This window comes from Marmota marmota, unplaced genomic scaffold (assembly GCF_001458135.2).
Source record: "Marmota marmota marmota unplaced genomic scaffold, marMar, whole genome shotgun sequence".
In the NCBI taxonomy this organism is placed as follows: Eukaryota; Metazoa; Chordata; class Mammalia; order Rodentia; family Sciuridae; genus Marmota; species Marmota marmota.
The window spans coordinates 16,067,809-16,091,826 of NW_026000075.1; positions in this window are offsets into that span (position 1 = coordinate 16,067,809).

A 24,018-nucleotide genomic window follows, 5' to 3' on the forward strand; every position below is an offset into this window, starting at 1 on the left:
GGGGGGGGGCGTGTCTTGGGAACTTATAGCTAATAGGATTCTGGCAAGCACAATACAAAGGCAGATAGCAGGTTAATAATCTTCATGGCTTAACATTTCAAGATAGGGAGTAAAGTGAGATTCCAAAATCAGAATCTATGAGGTGCTGTTGAAGTTTAAGGGAGGGTTGTTATCTGGTCAAGGAGAGCTGGGAATGGGTGAGTTCAGAGCACTGACCAGAACTTCAAACAAATTTAAACATCAGGTGGTCAGGCCAAATAGAAATCTTAGTATATTATAGTAAAACAGAAATGAACTTTCCATAACTTTGTGACAAGATGAGTCCCTATCTTATAATGGAATTAAGTTGGGTTCATCAGTAATAAACATATTCAGAATACTAGAACTACAAGAGAGAATTCTTTACCAGATGTGGGTGTATATAAAATATTACAGTGAGCATCATACCTATTACTGAAATTTTCCTTTGTTAAATCAGAGGCAGGGCCCTTACTCTCTTTAATTCTGTGATAAATAAAAGAGATAGGCTATCGAAAAAATACTGAAGCTAGCATAAATTGTTTCAAGAGGTTTAAGAAAAGCTGTCCCCATAATACAAAGTGCAAGGTGAAGTAGCAATGTTAATGTCAAAGACATAGCATGTTTTTTAGAAAGTGTGACAGAGATAATTGATGAAGTTGGCTACACTAAACAGATTTTCAGTGTATATGAAGCACCTTATATTGGGGAAAGATGTTATCTAAAACTTTAATATCTTGACAAGTAGAGATCTAACTTCAACCCTTCCAAGGAGAGGCTGACTTTCTTATTGGTGGCTAATGAAGCTGATGTCTTGTATTTGAAGCTTAGTTTTATTAATTTATCATCCCCCAAATTCTATGGACCATAAGAATTATTCCAAATATACTCTTCCTGTGCTTTATAAATATAACAACAAAGCCCGATTGACAGCATTATTTGTTTACAAGAAAAAGGTTTGCTGAATATCGTAAGCTGTTGTGAAGTATAGCTCAATAGGATGCTTTTCAAAACATTATGTTGACAATAATACACCTAGACAATCAAGAGTTGTCATGGATATATATATATATATTGAGATTCATGGTGTTTTCAACCTGATAACACAATGTTCATTCTGCAGCCAATGTATCAAGGGGTAATTTTGACTTTCAAGTCTTATTATTTAATAAATGCATTGTGTAAGGCCATGGTTGTAATAAATGCTTATTCCTATGATGAATATGGGAAATGTATGCTGAAAATCTTCAGGGAGGATACGTTCTTCTAGATGACATTAAGAACATTCATGATTCATGAATGTTTTAGTCATCTTTTTCATGGCTGTGTCCAAAAGGCTTGAAAGGAACAATTAGAAAAGTTTATTTAGGGTCTCATGGTTTCAGAAGTCTCAGTCTATAGAAAGCTGGTTTCATTCTTTAGGGCTATAAGTGAGACAGAACATCATGGCTGAAGAGTGTGGCAGAGGAAAGTGGCTCAGGGCATTACATCTAGAAGAAGAGAGAGAGCTGTGCTTAACAAAGACCAAATACATACCCCAAAGTTACATTCCCAGTGACTCATCTCCTCCAGCCACACCCTACCTGCCTACAGTTACCACCCAGTTAATCCCTATCAAGGGACTTATGCATGATTGGGTCAAGGCTCTCATAACCCAATCATTTTACCTTTAAACTTTTTTTTGCATTGTCTCACACTGGAGTTTTTTTTTTGGGGGGGGACATCTCATATCTAAACCATAACAGGATGAGATCAAATATAAACATTTACAGAGGTTTGGAAGAAGTTTATTCCAAGTCTCTTGAATGACTTTGAGGTATTTCAGACTTGAAATCAAGAAGTAACTGCAGCTGTGGTGAGTTGAAATTAGAAGTGGAACCTGAGAGACAAATGAACTACTGCAATCTCCTGGTAAAACCTGAATGAATCAGGAGTTGCTCATTTTAAATGGATAAAGACAGGTGTTCCTTAAGATTAAATCTGCTTCTAGTGTAGATACTATGAACATTGTTAATATGATAGCAAATAATTTACAGTATTACATAAACTCACTTGCAACAGCAATGTTTGAGAGGACCTATTTCAATTTTGAAAGACGTTCTACTGTGAGCAAAATGCTCTGAAATGGCATCACACACTGCAGAGAAATATTTCGTGAAAGAGTGAGACAATCAACGTGGCAAACTTCACTATTGTCTTATCTTATGAAATTGCTTCAGCAAACCCAGACTTCAACAACCATCACCCTAAACAGTAAGCAGCCATTAATCTCAAAGAAAGATTCTCCACCTGAAAAAAAAAAGAGTCTATGACTCACTGAAGGCTCAGCATTTTTAACAACAAAGTGTGTTTTATGACTTTTTTTCTCCATGTTGGAGATAAACTAATGGCCTCATGGGTGCTAGACATGTTCTCACCACTGAGCCATATTCCCAGCCTTGACAAACTATTTTTAACTAAGGTATAAACATTGTTTTTGTTGTTGTTGTTGTTTGTTTTTTTTTTTAAGGTATGATGTTTTTTAAACCATGGAACAGACTGCAGTATAATGTAAACAAAACATTTTTATGCATTGGAATACCAAAATAACATGTGACTTATTTTATTTTCATATTCACTTTTATTACAGAAGTCTGAAATGGAATATATTGTAGCTCTGAAGTATGCCTGTATATGATTTTCAACAAATGTTTGAACATAATTCAATAGAATAGTGTTTCCAATAAATGGTGCTAAATCTTTTTGAACATACAAATGAAAAAAAGAAACTGTTTCCATTCCATCTTACCCTTTACAAAAATTAACACACATAACTGAAATAAATACAGAATGTAACAGTATAAATATTTAGAAAAAATACATAGAAGAAAATTGTTTTTACTTGTATTAGGAAAACATTTCTTAAGTAGAACTAAAAGCATATCCTATAAAATTAAAAATTGACAAATGGAATTTCAAGAGAATTAAGAATTTATGTTAATTTAATGTACTGTTAACACAAACCCTAAACAGAAAAAACAACTGTAAATTAAATATTTATATAGAACTTTTATCATTAATGCAAATATATATATATATATATATATTTCAAAAAAAGATAAATCCTATTAAATTCAGGCAAACACATACTCTATCAAAGGAAACATTCAGATTCAAATTAAATCACTAGGAAATATCACTACAGACTTAGTTTAAAAATGAAATATAAAAAGGGAATATTTGTTTATCATAATGGTAAAGCAACATTGGAAAATCATTTGAATCATATGGTAGTACCAGTTTTAGTTTTTGAGAAATCTCTATACTGTAATCAATAGTAATCTACTAATTTACAATCCTAGCACAGTGTATAAGAAATGTTTCCATTTTTCCCTGAATATTTGTCACCATTTGTTGTTATTTACATTCTTGCTGATTGCCACTTTGACAGGAGTGAGGTGAAATCTTAGTGTAGTTTGGGTTTATATTCCTCTGTTGAAGGATGATGATGGTAGAAGTGTTAAACAGTTTTCATATAACTTTTGGTCAATAGTTCTTTTGTGAAGAATTTGTTTAGATAATTTTCCTATTTATTAGATAAATTATTTTTGGTGGTTTATTTCTTTGTTTGATTTTTTTTTTTTTGATGTTCTGTTTTTTGAGTTATTTATATATTCTGGATATAAGTAAGTAGTTGGCAAAGACATTCTCCAAATCTGGAAGTTCTCTCTTCCTATTGTAAATTGTTTTATTTGATGTGCAGATCAGATGCTTTTTAATTGATGCTATTACACTTATTTATTTTTGATACTATTTACTGAGATATAGGATTGAGAAAGTTCCTGCCTGTATGTATGCATGTGGGAATCCTCACCCTGTGTTCTTTTCTATCAGTTGCAAAGTTTCTGGTCTTATTACAACATCTTTGATCCACTTTGAGTTGATTTTGTGTGTGTGTGTGTGTGTGTGTGTGTGTGTGCAGGGTGAGATATAGGTATCTAATTCCAATCATTTACATAGGGATATCCAGTTTTCACAACACATTTGTTAAAGAGGCTGTCTTTTCTCTAATTTAAGATTTTGGCAATTTATCAAGAATCAGATGATTGTAAGTGCATGGTTTTGTCTCTGTGTCTTTATTTGCTGACTAATTTTATGTCAATACCAAGCTGTTTTTGTTATTATGACCTTTATACTTTACATATAATTTCTATTTGAAACAGATACAGAATATTGTTTAAGGAAATAAAATTTCAATTGTCAAAACTTTAAGCCTAACTCTATTGTTAACCATCTAAGACATTTACCTCAATGGTAAAATTCAATAAAAATTAATAAGTAATCTTAAATGTTTTGGGACTCAAATGATTAATTTATAAGGAGTTAAAAATAAATAAATCAGTAAATTTGAATAAAAAGGAACATGAACAATAGAACAATAATAATGAAAGTTGACTTTATGCTATTATTTATGAATATCGTTCTGTCTCAGTAATAATTTTTACTTTTAGATTTAAGGATTAATCTGTTGTTAAAATTTTGTCCTTCTTTCTCGTTTAAATGTTTATAGAATTTTAAATACTTTCTTATATAATTTCTGCAGTATTTTCAAAAATGTTTGATATCACAGATTTTTTTGTGATGCAATTTCAGCTTTTCTGGTTTTTTTGTAAATGCAATTTGAATATTTTGTACTGAGAAATTGTTGTGTTCTTTGTTAATAGGTCAAATACACACATGTGAATTAATCTGGGCACCAGAAGCAAATGTTTGCACATACAATGCAAAGTGCAAAGCAAAAATTAACTAAGCTTAGCAAAGCATTGAACACAAATGATGCAGACAGAGGTCAATAATAAAAAAAATATATATACATAATATATAATATTAATTATATTATATATACATATATTATGTATACAATATATAAATATGCCATATAGTATATAAATTGTGTATATATCTCAAGTGTGTGTGTATATATATATATATATATATATATATATATATATATATTTAGAAGGCTTTATTTTCATCTACATTTTTTTTTCAGTTTGAGTCCAAATCAGAGTGTTTTTACTTCCACCTCTATCTTTAAATTAATCTATTTTATTTAATACAGTACAAAGTACTAATTATTTTAAAAGGCATATTACAATTAAGTAACTAAAGAAACAGTCAAATAACCTCCCTGGATGAATAAGGCTAGGCATTTAGTTAGTCACAGTAATTATGCCTGCATGTGTGAAAAATCCTTCTACCCACATTTTTCCATCATCATTCTTTAGTTGGATTCCCACAATGAGTCATTTCTAAGGGTTAAAATGTACTGAGGTTGTCGGTTAAAGTAATATTTCAGACCGCAGAGTCATTTTACGGTTATAGTATTTAAAATAATTCATGAATGATTTAATTTTACCAGTGTCTCCCAAAAATATGAAGACAAAAATCTTTAGGAAAAGAATTTTAATAAAGGAGAAGGACACTATTTTGAAGAATTTTAATTTGCTTGAAACATGAATTGAAGAATTTTTGTGAAAAATAACTCATGCAAAATATCTGTAATTTTTAGGGCTGGGATTATAGCTCCATGATAGCGTGATTGCCTAGCATGTGTGAGGCACTGGGTTCGATCCTCAGTACCACATAAAAATATAATAAAAGTATTGTGTCCATTTACAACTAAAAATATTTTTTAAAAATCTGTAAATTTTAAAAGTTGAAAAAAATTATTATTCCTTCTGTACTCTGTACTTTTTCTGCGATTTATCAGTTAGTGCTAATTTCCAATAAAAGTAGAGGTGAGACCTTTTTGGTACAGTCATTGATTTCAATGTAACATATTATAAAACATCAAATGGTCTTTTCTTTTAGAAATAAGATGACAGAACATTTCAAGCACATAATTAATATACAAAACTCTGCTGATTTTTCCAAATATTTAGCAATGTATAAAAAAAGCATAAAGCTGTTTGGTAATAAAATTATAAATTTTCTGCCACAAGTAAATGAAAAACAATCCTGAACAAGATATTTTAACAAAAGATGCTGAAAAACTCTTCTAAGTTTGATGCTTCCCAAATAGTTACAATCAACTACCAAATAATATGGCCAGGTCATTATCAGTTTATAGAGTTTTTTTTTTTTTTCAAAATCATATTTAGTTCATTTGCTAGTTTCTGCAGCTGTTCTTGTTAAAACATACTATTCCCTCTCCACAGGTTTAGTGTATTTTGTATATTTAATTGACCTTGTTATATGTTGCATTTTAAACATTGGCAATATTACAGAGAAGACCTAGTATAGAGTGTTATTCTACATAAAAATTCTTTAAACTGCAAAATCATATATATAAATATGTGGGTAATATTCAAATTTTAATTTTTATAGCTTTGTTATTTATTAAATCAATTCATAATACAGTTACTTAACAAAAGTTTAAAGGAAGATCAAATGAGTTCATTGATAAAATAAGAATCCATCTTAATTCTGCCATTAATTTTACAGTGAAGAAAAATAAATAAATCAATTGAAGATTTATATTGAAGTCATTTTATTAATTTCCCCAGTGATTTTTATTTTTCATATATGCATTTAACTCTAAATGGTGAGTGCTCCAATACTCCTAGGTTTTTCTTAACAATTTTCATGGTAACAATAAGTATTTAATTAAGCAATAATAAAATTGGATTAGAATATATATATGTTTATATTTTTATATATATATATACACACACATGTGTATATATGTTTATATACATATACACATATATATGGCTGATTGGGAATATGTTACTTGAATAATAAATATACCCAGGGTTTGATATAGAAAAATTTATGTAAATTTTTATAATAGTGAAAATATTGGTTACCTGATCTAGTCACTTTGAATGAAGGTAGAGATCACATAGCATATTGTGATTTTCTGCTACTCTTTCAAAATTGCCTAAAACTTAATGCCTTGAAACAATATTATTATCTTACAATGGAGAGAAAAAATTTTTGAATGATTCTATGGGGCTAAAGTCAAGCTGTTGGTGGTACTTCGTTCATCCTAGTGCCTCTAAGGGAGAGTCAGTTTCCTTTTTTCTAGCTTCTAAAGCTGACTCCTGGCCCCTTCTTCGTCTTCCAAGATAGTGGCAGAGCATCTTCACATTTCTCCCTGGTTCTAAACTCCTCTTTTGCCTGCCTTATTCACTTTCCTAATGAACCCTGCTAGTGTATTTGCCCAACCGCACCCTCTGATAGTTCAGGATGAACTTTTTATTTCAGTCAAATGCATAGTAATCTTAATTATATCTGCAATTTTATTTTTCCCTGGCCATGGAACAGCATATGTTAACAGGTATCAGGGGTTAGGATTTGGGCATGTATAAGGAGGGGAATTATTCTTCCAACTACAATTAGTAAGCTTACTACCCATTAAGACATAATTTGGTGTTAAATGGGATGTTGTGATAGAAGAGGGGAAAGTTGATCTGTCAAAGGTCTCAAATATGAATAAGAGTTGAGATGAATCTGGTTGAGAAGTTGACAATTGGGGGAAGTATTCAGAGTCATTTTTATTGAGGACTGCTCATAGTGAGCACTGTGAAGTCGTTTTATTTACTATCTTTTGAGGTGAGATCATTTTGTTTACCATTTTTTCTTTCTTACTTAACATCTACCAAAAGACATATACATCCAAAATAAAATTTTTAAAAATATTCATAAGACTATTTTAAAGAATAAAAAAGAAAATACAAACAAGTAATAGTTAATGCCATTATTTACAGGGAAAATATACTCCTTTTTACAAAATGAAACAACCACAAAAACAGCCCTACTTAAGACTTCTACGTAGTTAATATCTACTAAGTTAAGAATGTTTTATTCATTTGATCTAATAAGCAGATGCTAGATGTGGGAGGGAATACCAAATATACTTTTAGTATCAAAAACAACTAAAGTTTACCCGGAAATGTTTCAATATACCACTGAAATTATTTCAGAGACCATGTTAAGGCTGTAAGGCCCAGGGTGTTGAGAATCATAAATGAAAATTAAGGAAACATAAATCTAAAGTAAATCAACTTTAGATTGTGTAAACATGTGTGGTCATACCATTTTTATTAAATGATATCCTAGGTTTTGGTATTGGTTGCAGTCAACATGGGATTAGAAGAAAGGAATAAAATGGGAGAAAAGTGGGAAACACTGTAAGGACACAATCTGTCTTCTTTTTTTTTTCTGTAAATCTTTGACATAGACTTGTCATGGTAATATAATGTATTTGCATGTGATTAGTTGGCTTTATAATATTAATAGAATTAAAATTAGATTATTTTCTGATTCTTCCTTGTTCCTAAAGACTATATGTATTAATACCCTAGTATATGTTAAAAAAAAATTGGCTTCACTAATCACCAGATGATATAACATAAAGTTGTTAATTAGGAGATTGTACAAATGAGAATTAAAAATGGGAATGAGGAGAAATTGATCAAAAATTTATTTGCTGAAAATGAGATGAGAGGATGTTCCAAGTGAATTTTATTAACTCCAAATGTAGCTCTTTGCAAGATTATCTGATTTATTTATTGCAATTTTCTAAAGAACTATGCAAAAGAATCTATGGTACATTATGTAAGAAGCTTCTGATCATCAAAAAATAGCAATGTGTTTTATTAAGATCAGACTATCTTAAATTATTTGATTGTAACAAGATGCTCATTCTTTGTTTTAGGTATTTCATCAATGAATATCAGTAGGCTTTCCTCCATACTTAACACAAGGGCAGGGAGAGAAACTGATTTTGTTATGGTTTGGATGTGAGGTGGCCTCAGAAAGTTCATGTGTGAGACAATGCAAGAAGGTTCTGAGGAGAAATGATTAGCTGTAAGAGTCTTAACCCAATCAGTGATTTAATCCTGTGATAGAGATTAACTCAGTGGTAACTGAAGTGGTAGCGTGTGGCTGAAAGAAGTGGGAATTGGAGTGTTGCTTTGGGTATATATTTGTATCTGGAGAGTGGACTCTCTCTCTGCTTCCTGATCACCATGATGTGAGCTGCTTCCCTCCCCTACACTCTCCAGCCATGATGTTCAGCTTTACCTCCAGTTCCAAGGAATGAAGTCAGCCTTTTATGGATAAAGACCTCTGAATCCATGAGAGCTCAAATAAACCTTTCCTCCCCTATAGTTGTGCAGGTTGGGTGCTTTAGTCAAAGCAGAAAAAAAGCTGACTATAACACTGACCAAAGAAAACATTACTCGTAGTTTTCTAACCCTGGTTCAGTTGTTTTTGTTTTTTCATACCTTTCTGAATTTCTTATCATCTAATATACTAATTTCACTTTACAAAAATAACATTGTACACATCACTTCACTACATTTTCAAGAAACCATTATTTGATGCATGTGTTACTGTTTATTCCACCATCTTTGCAATAAAATATTTTATTGAACTGAATATTCTGTGACATATGTGAGTGTAACAATTCAGAAAAGATATTTATATTCACATATAAATATAAATTATATATACATATAGTTTTTCTTGGACATGCTTTGATTTTTTAAAAATAATTTTTATTTATTATTTTTTACACAAATGGAGCACAAATTTTCATTTCTCTGATTGCATATGGTGTAGAGTTACATCATTTGTGTGTTCATACCCATTTATAACACCCATATCATTCTACCATCTTCCCCCATACACAATCCCCTTCCCCTCCCACTCACACCTCCATTCCCTCTGCTCAATCCAAAGTTTCTCCCTTCTTCCCTTTTCCCCTGCTCATATGGACCAGTATCCATTTATCAGAAAAAGCATTTTGGCCTTTGGTTTTTTGGGATTACCTTACTTTGCTTAGCATGATATTCTTTAATTCTGTCCATCTACCCGTAAATGCGATAATTTCATTCTTTAAGGCAGAGTAGTATTCCTGTGAATATAAACCACTTTATTCATTCATCTATTGAGGGGCACCTAGGCTGTTTCCATAATTTAGCTATTGTGAATTGAGCTGCTATAAACATTGAGGTAGCTGCATCTCTAATAGCATGCTGATTTTAAGTCATTCAGTATAGAACAAGAAGTGGATAGCTGGGTCAAATGGTGGTTTCATTCCAAGTTTTTTGAGGAGTCTCCACACTGCTTTCCAAAGTGGCTGCACTGATTTGCAATCCCACCAGCAATGAAGCAGTATACCTTTTCCCCCACATCCTTGCCAACACTTATTGTTGCTTGATATTTTGATAATTGACATTTGAATTGGAAATGAAATCTTAGAGTAGTTTTAATTTGCATTTCTCTAATATTTGGACATGTTGAACATTTTTTCATAAATTTGTTGACTGATTGTATATCTTCTTCTGTGAAGTATTTGCTCATTTCCCTAGACCATTTATTGATTGAATTGTTTGTTTTTTTGGTGTTAAGTTTTTTGAGTTCTTTATATATCCTGGAGATTAGTGCTCTATCTGACATGTGTGTTAAAAATTTGCTCCCATTCTGTAGGTTTTTTCTTCATTTCATTAATTGTTTCTTTTGCGGAGAAGAAGCTTTTCAGTTTGAATACATCCCATTTATTGATTCCTGATTTTACTTCTTGTGCTTTAGAAGTCTGACATGATATTGATTTGGACCTGATTCTTTATCTATTAGTTACAAAGTCTCTGACCTAATTCCTAGGTCCTTGATACACTTTAAGTTCTCTAGCCAGATCAATTAGAAAAATGAAAGAAATTAAAGGGATATGAATAGGAAAAGAAGAACTCAAACTATAATAGTAGAAGACCTTAGAAAATAGAAAAATCATCCATGTTCTGAGATAGGAAGAATTAATATTATCAAAATGAACATAGCACCAAAAGCACTATACAGATTTCATGCAATTCTAATCAAAATCCCAAAGACATTCCTTATAGAAATAGAAAAAGCAATCATGAAATTAACCTGGAAAATAAGAGTCCCACAAGAGCCAAAACAATTCTAAACAAAAACAATGGAGCAGGAGGTATCACAATACCAGATCTTAAAATATACTACAGAGCTATAGTAACAAAAGCAACATGGTATTGGCACCAAAAAGACATGTAGACCAGTGGTACAGAATAGAGGACACAGAGAAAAACCCCCCAAAATACAGCTATGTCTCATACTAGAGAAAGATGCCAAAAACATCCATTGGAGGAAAGATAGCCTCTTCAACAAATGGTAATGGGAAAACTGGAAATCCATATGCAACAAAATGAAATTAAACCTCTATATCTCACAATGCTTTGATTTTTAAGGGAGTGTTTTCATGAATGAAAATTAATTTCAATATGTATTAATGATACTTTATGCAATTATCTTCTACAAATATCATGGAAATCATTTCTTCCTTTAGAATGTATTATGAGCATTTTACTGGTTATTCTGCATGTATTTTCTTTTTAGAACATGGATGGTCTAAACAAATAGTATTATCAATAAGACACATGGTATATATTTAGATTTGCCAAGCATTGTGGAGCTATTGTGTGTCTGTGAGTGTGTGTGTGTGTGTGTGTGTGTGTGTTTGGCTACTAGGGGTAAGATAGGTTATAATGGACAGGGAACTTATTTTCAAATCCTTTACAAACTATTTAATAAAACAGTGGACAGATTCCTATGGGGGCATCTAGAATTACTGGATCCCAAGAGTCATTAACTGTGAGGGATCAAAATTTAGGAGAAAATGATATTTTAATTGGGGCTTACAGAAATTCAATAGACATAAGAGAACATGTAAAAAGAATCTTCTAGGCTAAGTAAACAGTAGAAAAGTACATGGTATTTGGGGACTGATACATTTTAATTAAGTAAGACATTTTCAAGGAAATTATTATGAATTCATGGTGATTATAAAAACATTGTCAGCCCATGCCACTTGTTCTTTCTCAAATATAGGTATTTTCTTCGAATCTTTCAAGGAATATGTTAAAAGACATATAAAACCACCAAAACTAAAAAAAAAAAAAAAAATTCTGAAAAATACAAAATAATTTTAAAGGAATGAAAAAGAAAATACCCATTAATAATAGCTAACACCATTATCTGAATTAACATGTCTTAACAGTTAACAAATATTATATTTCCTTCAAAAGAGCAGATTTCTCAGCAAGGATCACTGTTAGCATTTGAGGTTACATTTAAAGAGTTTTAACTCTTGGAAGTAGAAAGTGATGAAGGGAAGAGTTCTCCTTCTAAACAAGAAGAGCAGGAAAATGCACCTTGCTTGTACTTTTCACTGTTTTTTCATTACATGAAGAGTAAAGAGGGGATAACTCAGTATTCTTGAAAGTCATGCACTAAAGGTAGCAGAGCTACAGTTTTCCTGAGCCCTTCAGTTTATGCAGAACACTCTTCATCTTGTCTTCAATATTGGAACATCTGTGAATGTCACATCACAAAGGAATAGACTTGTGCTGGAAACATGAAATATGTCAGTGTATCGATTAGAACAGAAGTCTATCCTAATACATAGCATATTTAACTAAAATTGTTTTGGTTTCTAAATAAATATAGAAGATAAATGTGTGTATATGTACCTGTATATGTTTGTTGTGTGTATGTGTGGTTTTTGTGTCACCCTTCATAACATATAACTACAAAAAAAATGAAAATTTTGTAAAACCACAGTGTAATACAATTTCCTGTAACCTACAATCTTTTGCATTTTGCTTAAAATGGTAGATGTTGTGGAGAGATAATTTCATAATAATAAGGTTATAAAATTTTAATTATTATTCCTTTGCAGGTGTGTTAATGAGTGAATAGAGAGCCTACATCTTGGGAGCAAATCTTTACCCCTCACACATCAGACAGAGCACTAATCACTAAGGTATATAAAAAACTCAAAACGCTAAACACCAAAAAACAAATGACCCAATCAATAACTGAAGTATGGATTATTTTAAGAATTAAGTGTGTCTGTCACATTATTTTAAGAAAAGCCTATTGTCTTTATTTTAATTTTTCTGTTGATGTCCTCCAACAAAAGACATTCTGGAATAAAACCTAATTTATTGACTTATTATTTTGAATAAGAACACATATAATGCACAATTATAGGAATTCTCAGTAAGATGACATCCCAGAGTGCATTGCAGGATTTGTTCTTCTTTTAAATAATATGAGAATGGGTTAAATCCATCAGGATTTTGCTCTAAATTGGTCCCTCTGAGAAAGTGTTGATAATTTTGTTGTGATATCTTAATAATGTTTAGTTAGAAGATGGGAGTAATGGGGGGAGGGGTTAAAGAAGTAATTACTAAATTGCATATGTTTATGAATATATATTCATAAATACACACATATATATGTTAGGCATGAGTGTTTAGACAATATCATTTTTTTTTGTCTGTGCTCTGACATGATTATAAAGTTGTTATACTTTTTTTTTTTCCTTTTCCCTCATGGTCTTTTTATGCTCTGTGTGATAGTTCTGTTTTTCAGAAAGGTTTTTATTATCACCCAGGCATGGTGGTTCATGCCTTTAATTGCATTAACTCTGAAACTAAGGCTGGAGTCTCACCATTGAGATTTAGAGGCCCACCTGGAAAACTTAGTGAGACCCTATCTTAAAATAAAAATTAAGAAGGATAGGGATTTTGCTTTTGGTAGAGTGGCCACAGTTTCTATCTCCAATATAAAAAAATAAAATGAAATTTTATAAAAAGGTTTTTATTATCCGTGGGATCTCACCACAGCTGAGTTGAGAATCTGAGCAACATCCAGCAATTAATGCCAACTTGTCAGTGATGAGTCAGCTACCAACTGTCGGGGTTAAGCTTCTCTTTCTTTGTCCCTGCTTTTTTTTTCCCCCCCAAGGGTAGATGGGTGAGGATTTAGAGTATTAATCCTTGATATTCAGATCTTCTCAGTTGCCAAAATTTTGCTCATTAGGAGGTTTTTCACAGCATGATATTTTTAGTTTGAATAGAATTCATTTTTTCTTATTCATTTTGGTGCATTTGAAATGACAGCAGCATTTAAGAGACTGGACAAAATGTTTCACCTAAGTGCAAAAATATAGTTATTAGTCCTTGTGATAGGTCTGAAGTCAGAGGCCTATATTTCCAAATTTAGATAATAAAAATTTGCCTTAAATCCTGCTGTGTTTTTTGTAGTAGTCCAGTCATCTTTTTAAAAATTTATTTTTAGCTTAGTCATAGGTTATTCTATATGACCTGCATATATAGAACACTTCACCACTTCACCTTCTATATATATATATATATATATATATATATATATATATATATATATATATATGGTGAAGTGTTTGTCATAGCATAATTTTCCCCTTGTCTAGATAAATAGAAATCAAGGGCTTTGCATTTGCCCATGACAACTTTACTAATAAATTTAAGTTGAAATTGGTTTATTGGGTTTCCAGAGCAGAAGTTATGTTCTTATAAGAAGGGCATAGAATCTACTAGGGATATAATATTATTTATCTCATCAGGAATGAATTAATTATTTATCCTTTAAGGTGGGCAGAGTTTTTGAATGGATTTAAACAGTCTCTGCAAAGCAGAATGAAATTTATCTAAACAGAACAATCTGAGTCTTGTAGCAAATATAAAGCCAGTTTTACTTCCTTTTACACCTTTTTTTTAAGTAGGGATGTAATTCTTCATCACAAACAATTTTCTGATATGAGTTCCAAGTCCATATTTACATGACTGAAGTTTGGAACTAATAAAGGAAACTTGAGCACTTTAAATTATATTTCAGTCAGCTTTGCATTGCTCTAACCAAAAGACCTGGGGAGAATAACATAGAAGAGGAAAAAAATTTTTGATGTTCAATTTCAGTGGCCTCAATCAATAGAGGGCAGACTGCATTTCTCTGGCTGGAGTTAAGGCTGAACAACACAGTGGAAAGGTGGGGAGGGGGACAGCAGCTCAGAACATGGCAATCAGGAGGTAGAAAAACAGCTCCACTAATTATGGAAAAAAAATAAATAAACATCAAATTCACAGCCCCATAAATCCATATTGTGGATTAAGCCACTTACTAGGTTATATTTCATAGTATGATCATTTCACCTCTAATAATTCTCAGATTTTCTCATATATGTGAGCTTTTGGATGACACCTCATATCTAAATCATAACAAAAGATATCTTTCTTCTGAAATATGTTAATGAATAGTTATTAAAACTTCAATTATGCTGTTCTGGGTCTTGGAGGAGGAATACAACAACTGGTTAAATTAAAGATATTCACCAAGGGCAACACCTTTCGAAGTTATGAAGTGAAAAATGAAAACAATGAAAAAAAATTTCCTAATTAAAAGAACATGTCAAAATATAAAACTAGGTAAGATTAAGAAAGAAAATAAAAGATAATAAAAATTTTGCAAAAAGAGAATAAAATAATACTGAAGATAGAAAATTAATCTTATTCTCTCATCCTCCCCCAAAGCTTTTCACCCTTGCAATTGTTAGTTTGTCCTATTGATCTTGCACAAAAGTAGTCCATTTCTACAGTGAGTTTTTGAAGAATTTGTTTGTAGTTTTTCCAACAGAATTGACATACAGTAGTCAGGGAAAAGTTATACATGTCATTTTAGTTGGAAATTGTATGTCAAAGTAGAAGGACTGTACAGTTTCACTGTTATGTCAGTTGCTGGCACTAACTGATAGGGTCTTTTCCTTGCATTCATGATCAATTTTTCTTGATATCTTTTCCAGAAGACTAAATCTCCTTGTTTCAGAGAATGGAGGAGGCTTTTAGGTGTGAATTTGTAATATGCAAATTGATTATGTTTGTACTAAAGATGGTGATATATAGATCTCTGGAAGTATTTTGTCCCATTATCCAGCAATAAAGAAGAATTGTAAAATACTGAAATGTTTGGAACAGGCTGTTTTCAATTCAGGAGATAGTGTGTAGGGCCTAGATGTCATTGATCTTATCTTTGAAGGTATAGGCAATATTTTGAGGCTTGCAACTGCTAGGATTTTTAAGACCTGTAATATTATAATTGTAGAATTTCATTACTATAGTTCCTAAAATTTATAAGTGTTAAGACATTGAATTTTCTAAATAAATGGTGAGGTTTTATGAACTTTAACCACAAGGTAAGTTTATTTCTTTTAGTCTAGTGATATGATGGTATACCCAAAGTCAGGAATATAAAATCAATCATTTTTTCGCTTGATAACTGCACCCATAATTTCTAATAAGGAAAATACCCAAATGATACCAATAAGCAACAATAACTGGATTATTTTTAGAGCCCACTGGTTGATATTCACGTGAGCTTTCAGAGTTCAGCTCTTGCCCATATCTTATCTTTGCAGAATTTCCAGGATTATATGAGAGCCAGGGAAGAAATTCATTGGAAAATACATTGAAAATTCTTCCACCAAGTTTAGTTCCATATTTTTGCCAATTCATGCCTGCTATTTTGGGTGTTTTTAAAAAATAATTTTAGTCAGGCATGTTGGCGCATGCCTGAAATCCCAGTGGCTCGGGAGTCTGAGGCAGGAGGATTGCAAATTCAAAGCCAGCCTCAGCAAAAGTGAGGTGCTAAGCAACTCAGTGAGACTCTGTCTCTAAATAAAATACAAAATAGATCTGGGTATGTGGCTCAGTGGTAGAGTGTCCCTGAGTTCAATCCCTAGTACTAATATGTATATATGTTAAACTGTCTTTTCTTATGACATCCCTCTTAAGTAAAGACAAATCACATAAAATTTCCTTAGTTTGCCATGTGATTCTATAGGTAATTCCTTTAAACATAACTATTTGCTTCCAGGACATTTTTATTTAATTGACTAGCCCTAAATCCTTACTAATGTTAGCTTAAATAGAGAAAACTTTTTTCAGCTGGAAGTTCCTGGTGAAGGCAATTAGTCCAAACAACTGACCTGATTTAATTTCTAGAAGAATACTATTTCAATGGTAAATTCACACTTTGTGATAGCACAGCCTCCTTTGTAATTTTTAGATTTTCTTTTGAAATCTAAGCCATAAACTGAGATATTCAAATAAGGACTCTCCATGGGATATTTTAAAGAGTTTTTTTAATGTCATGGATGCATTGAAATAAAGGTAAGCAATTACTGGCTTGTTTTCCTGCAGGGTAAGGAAAGAGAGTGGCTGTGTTTAAAACAATAATGGATGGTGATATCCAGCAAGGACATTAGGAAGAAGAAACACTGGATCATAGGAGGGAGGACACACTAATGCAGAAGTTGTGTATCCAGTCAATAGAAGATTCCAGAGAGCATAGGGCACCAGGAAGTTTAGTAGAAATCATCAAACAAAAATATCTAAAGCCTTCACCAGTATGTTAAAGCTACTATAAGATAAGGTAGATATGCCTTGTCTTTTGGATTTAATGGAAGATTAAACTAAAAAGAAGCTCTTTGATAATTCTGATTCAATGGAGTCAAAGACTCTAGATCCTAGTAAATTTTATTTTTCATGAACAAAAAGGGAGAAAAGATTTTGTAATCCAAAGTACTGCAAACAAATATTTGCTGATAATATGAAGCATTTTTTGAGTTTAGTCTTAAGTATATTTTAACGTGAAAAAAAACTAAACATTAAAATATATCCATTATGCTTTGATAATATATGTATATTTGCATACTATAATATTTTGATAGTAATTAAAATTTGGAAATTTCTAGAAAACCTAATTGTCATATTTTCTAATGAGAGGAATGGGGGATATTTTCTGTTATCCAAAGACCAGTTAGGACAACTATAGATTATATAGGCATTATAAAATACATATTATTTAGGCTTTTGGGCCTAAATTTGGAGAAGTCAACAATAATTGTTGACAGGATGTGGCATAATACATAGATAAAACATATAGAGCCATTATAACAGCACTGCATAATAAACACAATAATCAAGAGAAATAATATTTTTAAAAAGAAATACAGATGCTTCTTGACTAAAAATGTGGTTATGTCCCAATAAATCCAATGGAAGTTGAAAATATCATAAGCTGAGACTGCATTTAGTGCACCTAACTTAAGAAACACCAAACATTAGTAACATGATATTTGGTAGATCTGGGGTTGTTCATTGTGATTATGGATTGGAAACTATCCACCATCACTAGAGAATATTGTACAGAATTTTACTAACCCTCAAAAAAGTTCAAAATTCAAAGTTTATTTTGTTTTTATAAGTAATATCACCAAAGGCATTTGCATGTTTCTTAATTTTAGAATTTGAATAAATATAGTGAATTTAGTAACTGGTGTTGCATATCTATTTCTATGTAGAATGTATACTGTCACCTAAAAATTATGGCTTAATATAGTATAAAATAAAATATTAAAAAAATCAACCATTAACATTTTACTAGGAGACACACGCACACACACACATACACATATGTAATCTATGCATAAATTTTACAAGGTTACAGACAACTGATAATTTATTTGACTCATAAACTCATTACCTGAACTGCAGGCAACATAATTCTAAATTATGAGATATTTATCCCTAACCTATTCAAAGCAAATATTGTGCTGACATTTTTAAACACAATAACTTAAATTTTCAAAGACATTTTGAATCATCCCCAAAGCTCTTCTTCTGTATTGAGATCCTTCTTCTTTTTTTCTTGTACCCAGTAATGACACTCATGAAGGCTTTTGTACAGATATTTTTCAGAGTCACCAAAAGTAACAACAAAGTAGTAGTCCATCCCTGTAATCCTACCCATTTGGGAGGCTGAGGAAGGAGGATACTAAATTCCAGGCCACAGACTCTATCTCAATATAATATAATATAAAAATGACTGGGAATGAGGCTCAATGGTAAAATTTTTGCCTGGCTTACACAGGGCCTGAGTTTGAGACCCAGCGCAGAAGAAAAAAAAAAAAAAAGGAAGAAGACAAAAAAGTTTTAATAATTATTCTTTATCTAAATTAGACACTTGCCTGCCTTTTTGATTTACATATTCCTAGACTGTAAACATACTGCACAATTTTATCAATCTAAAAAGTTGCAAACAAAGAAAATGATGTGAGATGGAGCTAACTTCAAACATATATGAAGGCATCACTATAAAAAGCAAACAGCCTTTCTCCTGCCAGAAGAAGGCACAAAAAAATGTTTAAATATAGAAAAAAAAAACATGAAATTTAAATACATACAAAATGAAAACATTGTGGTTGAAATAATATGAATCCTTGAAAAATACTACTGGAAGTATGATTAACAAACAGGTATTCATTAATTCCCAAAGTAGGAACTAAAAAGGGAGCATCTAATGTGCTAAAAAAATGGTTTTCCTCCTGAGGAGCTCTCTGTGTTTATTTTAAATGGTTTTCAATAAAACAATTTTGCTCATCTTAAAACTCAACCATTTAGCCATTGCAGTTTGAAAATGTCTCCATGAATTTGGGCCAATTTGAGAAATAAACATGCAATTAAAAGAATAGTAATAGTACTTAAGAAAAAGATGATTGTTCTGGAATAGACATCCATTTACTTTAAAAAGGCAACATAGGAATTGAAATGGTGTCCAAGAAAAATGTTTCTGCAAACTTGCATCTTCAGAACTAAGCCAATGTCAAGTCAACAAACCTGATTATACACTGAAAACACCAAATGAAGTATTCAGAGCCATAAAGGCAAGATTAAAAAATCTATTTTTTTTTCAAAATTTCAAATAGCAGAGGACAGTGTTTTTCAGAGACTTCAGTTTGTGGATCATTTATGAACTATTTACCACCCAAAGTGGTTGAAGGAAGTTAATCATTCCTAAACTTCAAACTTCTCATTTTACAAATTAGAAACAAACAAGATAAGAAAAAGACACTCAAAACATAGGTAAACAAACCACAGAGACAAATGTTAGAGGATTGGGGGAAAAATCTTTTAAAAATAAAGGAGATCACAAAATAAAAGTCTGAGAAACTATGTCCTGGGAATCAAAATAAATCCAAAATATTAATGCTTAATTCAGCATAAGTGTAACATTCAATCTGGGAAGAAACACAAGGATTGGAGATATATACATTGTTATTGCTTTTGGTATGTAGCAATGAGACTTTTATTTGACATTTGATTTTTCTTCTTCTTTTTTTTAATTTGAGAAGGGGTCTTGCTACATTGCCCAGACTGGTCTCAAATCTCTGGGCTTAATTCATCCACTGCATCAGCTTCCTGAGTAGCTGGAACTACACACATATACCTCCAAGGCCAAATCAAAATGCATCAGAGACATTTCTATGCTCAGATAAAATTGAATTTTCATTTAAAAAGGAGAGGCTGTCCATCATGGGAATTGATACTGTTTCTCATTAAGGAGACTAATTATGGGGTTTGTGCTTGCATTAGGTAATTCCCATAGTCTTGTGGAACTAGGAGTTTACTACATACTGGATGTTGCCAGGAACCAGAGAGAATTCTAAATTTTAATCAAGAATCAGAAGAGTTAAAGTTGTTGTGGTAAAGAAGCAGAAACTTCTCGTATTGGCCAGTTTGGTGATTATTGTACTTTGCACAATGTTCTTGTATTCCTCTATCATACAAGATTATAGGGTGGTCTTCCTCCATTGTGGTGATAGTTATTCCTCTAATATTAATGTTCTAGATTTCTGTGAAATGGTTTTGTGTTCAACTGGATAATCCAGGAATAATCTGTCGTAACCAGGCAAATTCCCAGATGTCAGATGTTGCTTTTCTCTTTAAAAATTATTTTAAGTTTCAATACTGAGAAATACATGATCAATGTTTTTGAATAATTTTATCAGCTGAATCTAACAGTAATTTTTCATATTAAATTATTTAAAAAGACTGTCATGGGTATATTAGATTGCAATGGGACTTTTACCTCCATTTTTTATAACAATAATTTAATACAATATAAAGTACAAAGTAGAGTATAATGGTGATTGTTAGGGGCTGGATGAGGAGTACTTGGGGAAAGAGATTTTCATTAAAGAAAAAAAGGTTTCAATTAGGAAGAATAGGGTGAAGTGATCTGTCTCAGAGAATGGTAAATAGAAGAAGTGGCAACATATTCTATGTTTCAAAGTTGCTAAGAATATAGCCAGAAAATGATAAATTTGCAATTTCCTTTTGTAGATTGTGGAAAATATATAGGATCTTAGAAAACAGAAAATTATGTCTTATTTATAACAGTTACAGGTGTGGGGTGTTTCCTTCAATTAAAGTATCTGGCATCAAACAGGTTAAGAGACATATGACAATAGGCGGTAAATTTGAAAAAATTCTGTAGGTCACTTCTCAGCAATGCAAAAATGTTGATTTTTTTTAGTTAAATTCATGTACATGGAGAACAATAGGCAGAACAATGTCATCTATGATTTTTAAGTGAAGTAAGCTAGACACGGAAAGACAAGTAACATATTCTTTCTCAAATGTGGAAACTGAAAAAGGAAGGAATGAAGGGAGGGAAGAAAAAAAAGTCCACCTGATAGTACTGAGAAGAGTGGGGAGGGGCAAGGCTAGAAAAGCCAATGGTTATCACCAGTGCACAAAGTGCGTGTGTATGGAAAGATCACAATGAATCCCATTAATTCATGCAATTAATATGTATTAATAACAATAAGTCAAAATGTATACGGCTATCCTGATTTTATCTTATTATATGTTGAGTGTATCCCATATTTTCCTATAAAGTATTACATATATTCCCTATGAAAATAACTGGAGTTTACTCTTTCATTTAAAAAGTTTATGTAACTTTTATAAAATATCCCAAACGTAGTTTTTAATGTTTAAATTTTTGTACTTTCCTGTCTCTCTTCAGTCACCTACAAATTAATAAACCACTACATGTCTTAAAGCTCAGACTGCTTGTAATGTTCGGAAAACAGATTTCTATTCTTAATTATCATAAAAACCTTTGTGTTGGTGGTAGATTTCCCTAGAGAACTTTGCTTAATTGACCTTTTAAAATTCCAGGCTTAATAATACTTTCTTCAAAAATTAAATTGTCTCCGATCATAGAGCTAGAAGAGACCTTAAAGTTCATCTAATTCTTGTTTTTCCTTTCATGGTTGGATTTAATTTACTTTTGCAAGGTTACATGGCTAATAAATGCAAAGTAAGGACCAGAATTCATGCCTTGTCATTCTCAGAACACAGTATTTTCTGTTTATTTCTCTCCCACACCCTCCAAACTTTTCTTGTGGGTTTCGGTGTGTGCGTGTATGCAAGTGTGTTTTTGGTAATTAATCAACTTCAATAGAAGTCAGTGTCTTTTCATTTGCAGCATATTTCTTTCCTGACTTCTTTTCAAACTAGTAGTTGGAAGGAATACATGAAATCCAAATATATTTTAGCATGTTTGGCTCAAAAAACATCAATTATCTTTCTCTCTAATTAAGATAAAAGCTATAATCACTAACCCTTCCTTTAGGATCCTTCTAGTTTTCTGGTCCTTGCCCTTAATTCCAGGCTCCTCTAATATTTTTTTCCTCAGTCACATCTTTCCAGGTTCACTAAACTTTTCATCTTCAAAGGTGTCAAGTTCTATTCTATTCTCTATTTGGATTGTCTTCCTCAACCCACCACCATTCTGTACCTAAATAAATGGGTTGTTTTAGATACGAGGCTCCCCCAAAGCACATGTGAGACAATGCAAGAATGTTCAGATGTGAAATGATGAGAGAATGAGAGGTGTGACTTAATCAGTGGATTAATACACTGATATGAATGAACTGGGTGGTAACTGTAGGAAGGTAAGGTGTGGTTGGAGGAGGTGGGTCAGTGGGAGTGTGCCTTTGGGGTTTATATTGTATTCCTTGTGAATTAAGCTCTCTCTCCACTTCCTGATGGTTATGTTCTGACCATCTGTCCTCCTCATACCTTTCTGCCATGATGTTCTGCCTCACCTTTGGGCCAGACCAATGGAGTCAATATGGACTAAGACCTCTGAAACCTTGAACACTAAATAAACTTTCCCTCCGCTACATTGTTCTTGTCAGATCCTTTTAGTCACAGCAAGGAATAGTTGTCTAAAACAATAACTATTTTTTCCTTCACTTATTCATTTATTAATTTATTGAATACTTGAGTCATTCTGTGCCAGTGTAAGACATTGGGGATAATAGGGTGAATGAAATTAACAAAATTTCTGCCACAGAACATTTATTCTAAATAGGAAAAGAAGAACTTAAATTATCACTATTTGNGGATGGGAAAGGCAGCGGAGCACAACAGACACTAGTATGGCAATATGTAAATCAATGGATGTGTAACTGATGTGATTCTGCAATCTGTGTATGGGGTGAAGGTGGGAGTTCATAACCCACTTGAATCAAAGTGTGGAATATGATATGTCAAGAAATTTGTAATGTTTTGAACAACCCACAATAAAAAATTAAAAAAAAAAAGAACATTTATTCTCTGCTGGAAGTGTTGGTGAACATTCTGCTGTGTATGGTTTTCTATGGTTAGTAAATCATAGCATATAATTGTACGAAAGGAGCATGTATCATAATGTCTGTCTCTTAGCATATTTTCAATTATTTTTCTGCTACAGTGGCAAAACTGTGTTACATTTTCTTTTTCGTCTATTTTTGGACAATGTACATAGTATTAAATTCAGTGTAGCACAATGACTTCTTCTCACTTTATTTTATATCACCAGTGCTCATTTAATTTCTATTTCTTCCTATAACATTTAAAATGTAGCTTTAGATGATGTTATTTGGTATGGTGGTATACCCCTGTAGTCCCAGCAATATGGGAGAATTGCAAATTTGAGGCCAGGCTCAACAATTTAGCAAGATACAGTCTCAAAATTAAAAAAAATAAAAATAAAAAGGATTGAGGATACAGCTATAAGGTAAGGCACTCTTGGGTTTAATCCTCAGTACCAAAAAAAAAAAAAAAAAGGTTTATTTTGATTTTTCTTCTCTTGCATTTGTTTTGTGTGTGTGTGTGTGTGTGTTATCTTGTGGTGTTCAATAATATTAGCCATAATATGCAATTTTTATGTCATTTTTGTTTTCTATTTTTTTTTAAATTCCCTTGACAATAACAA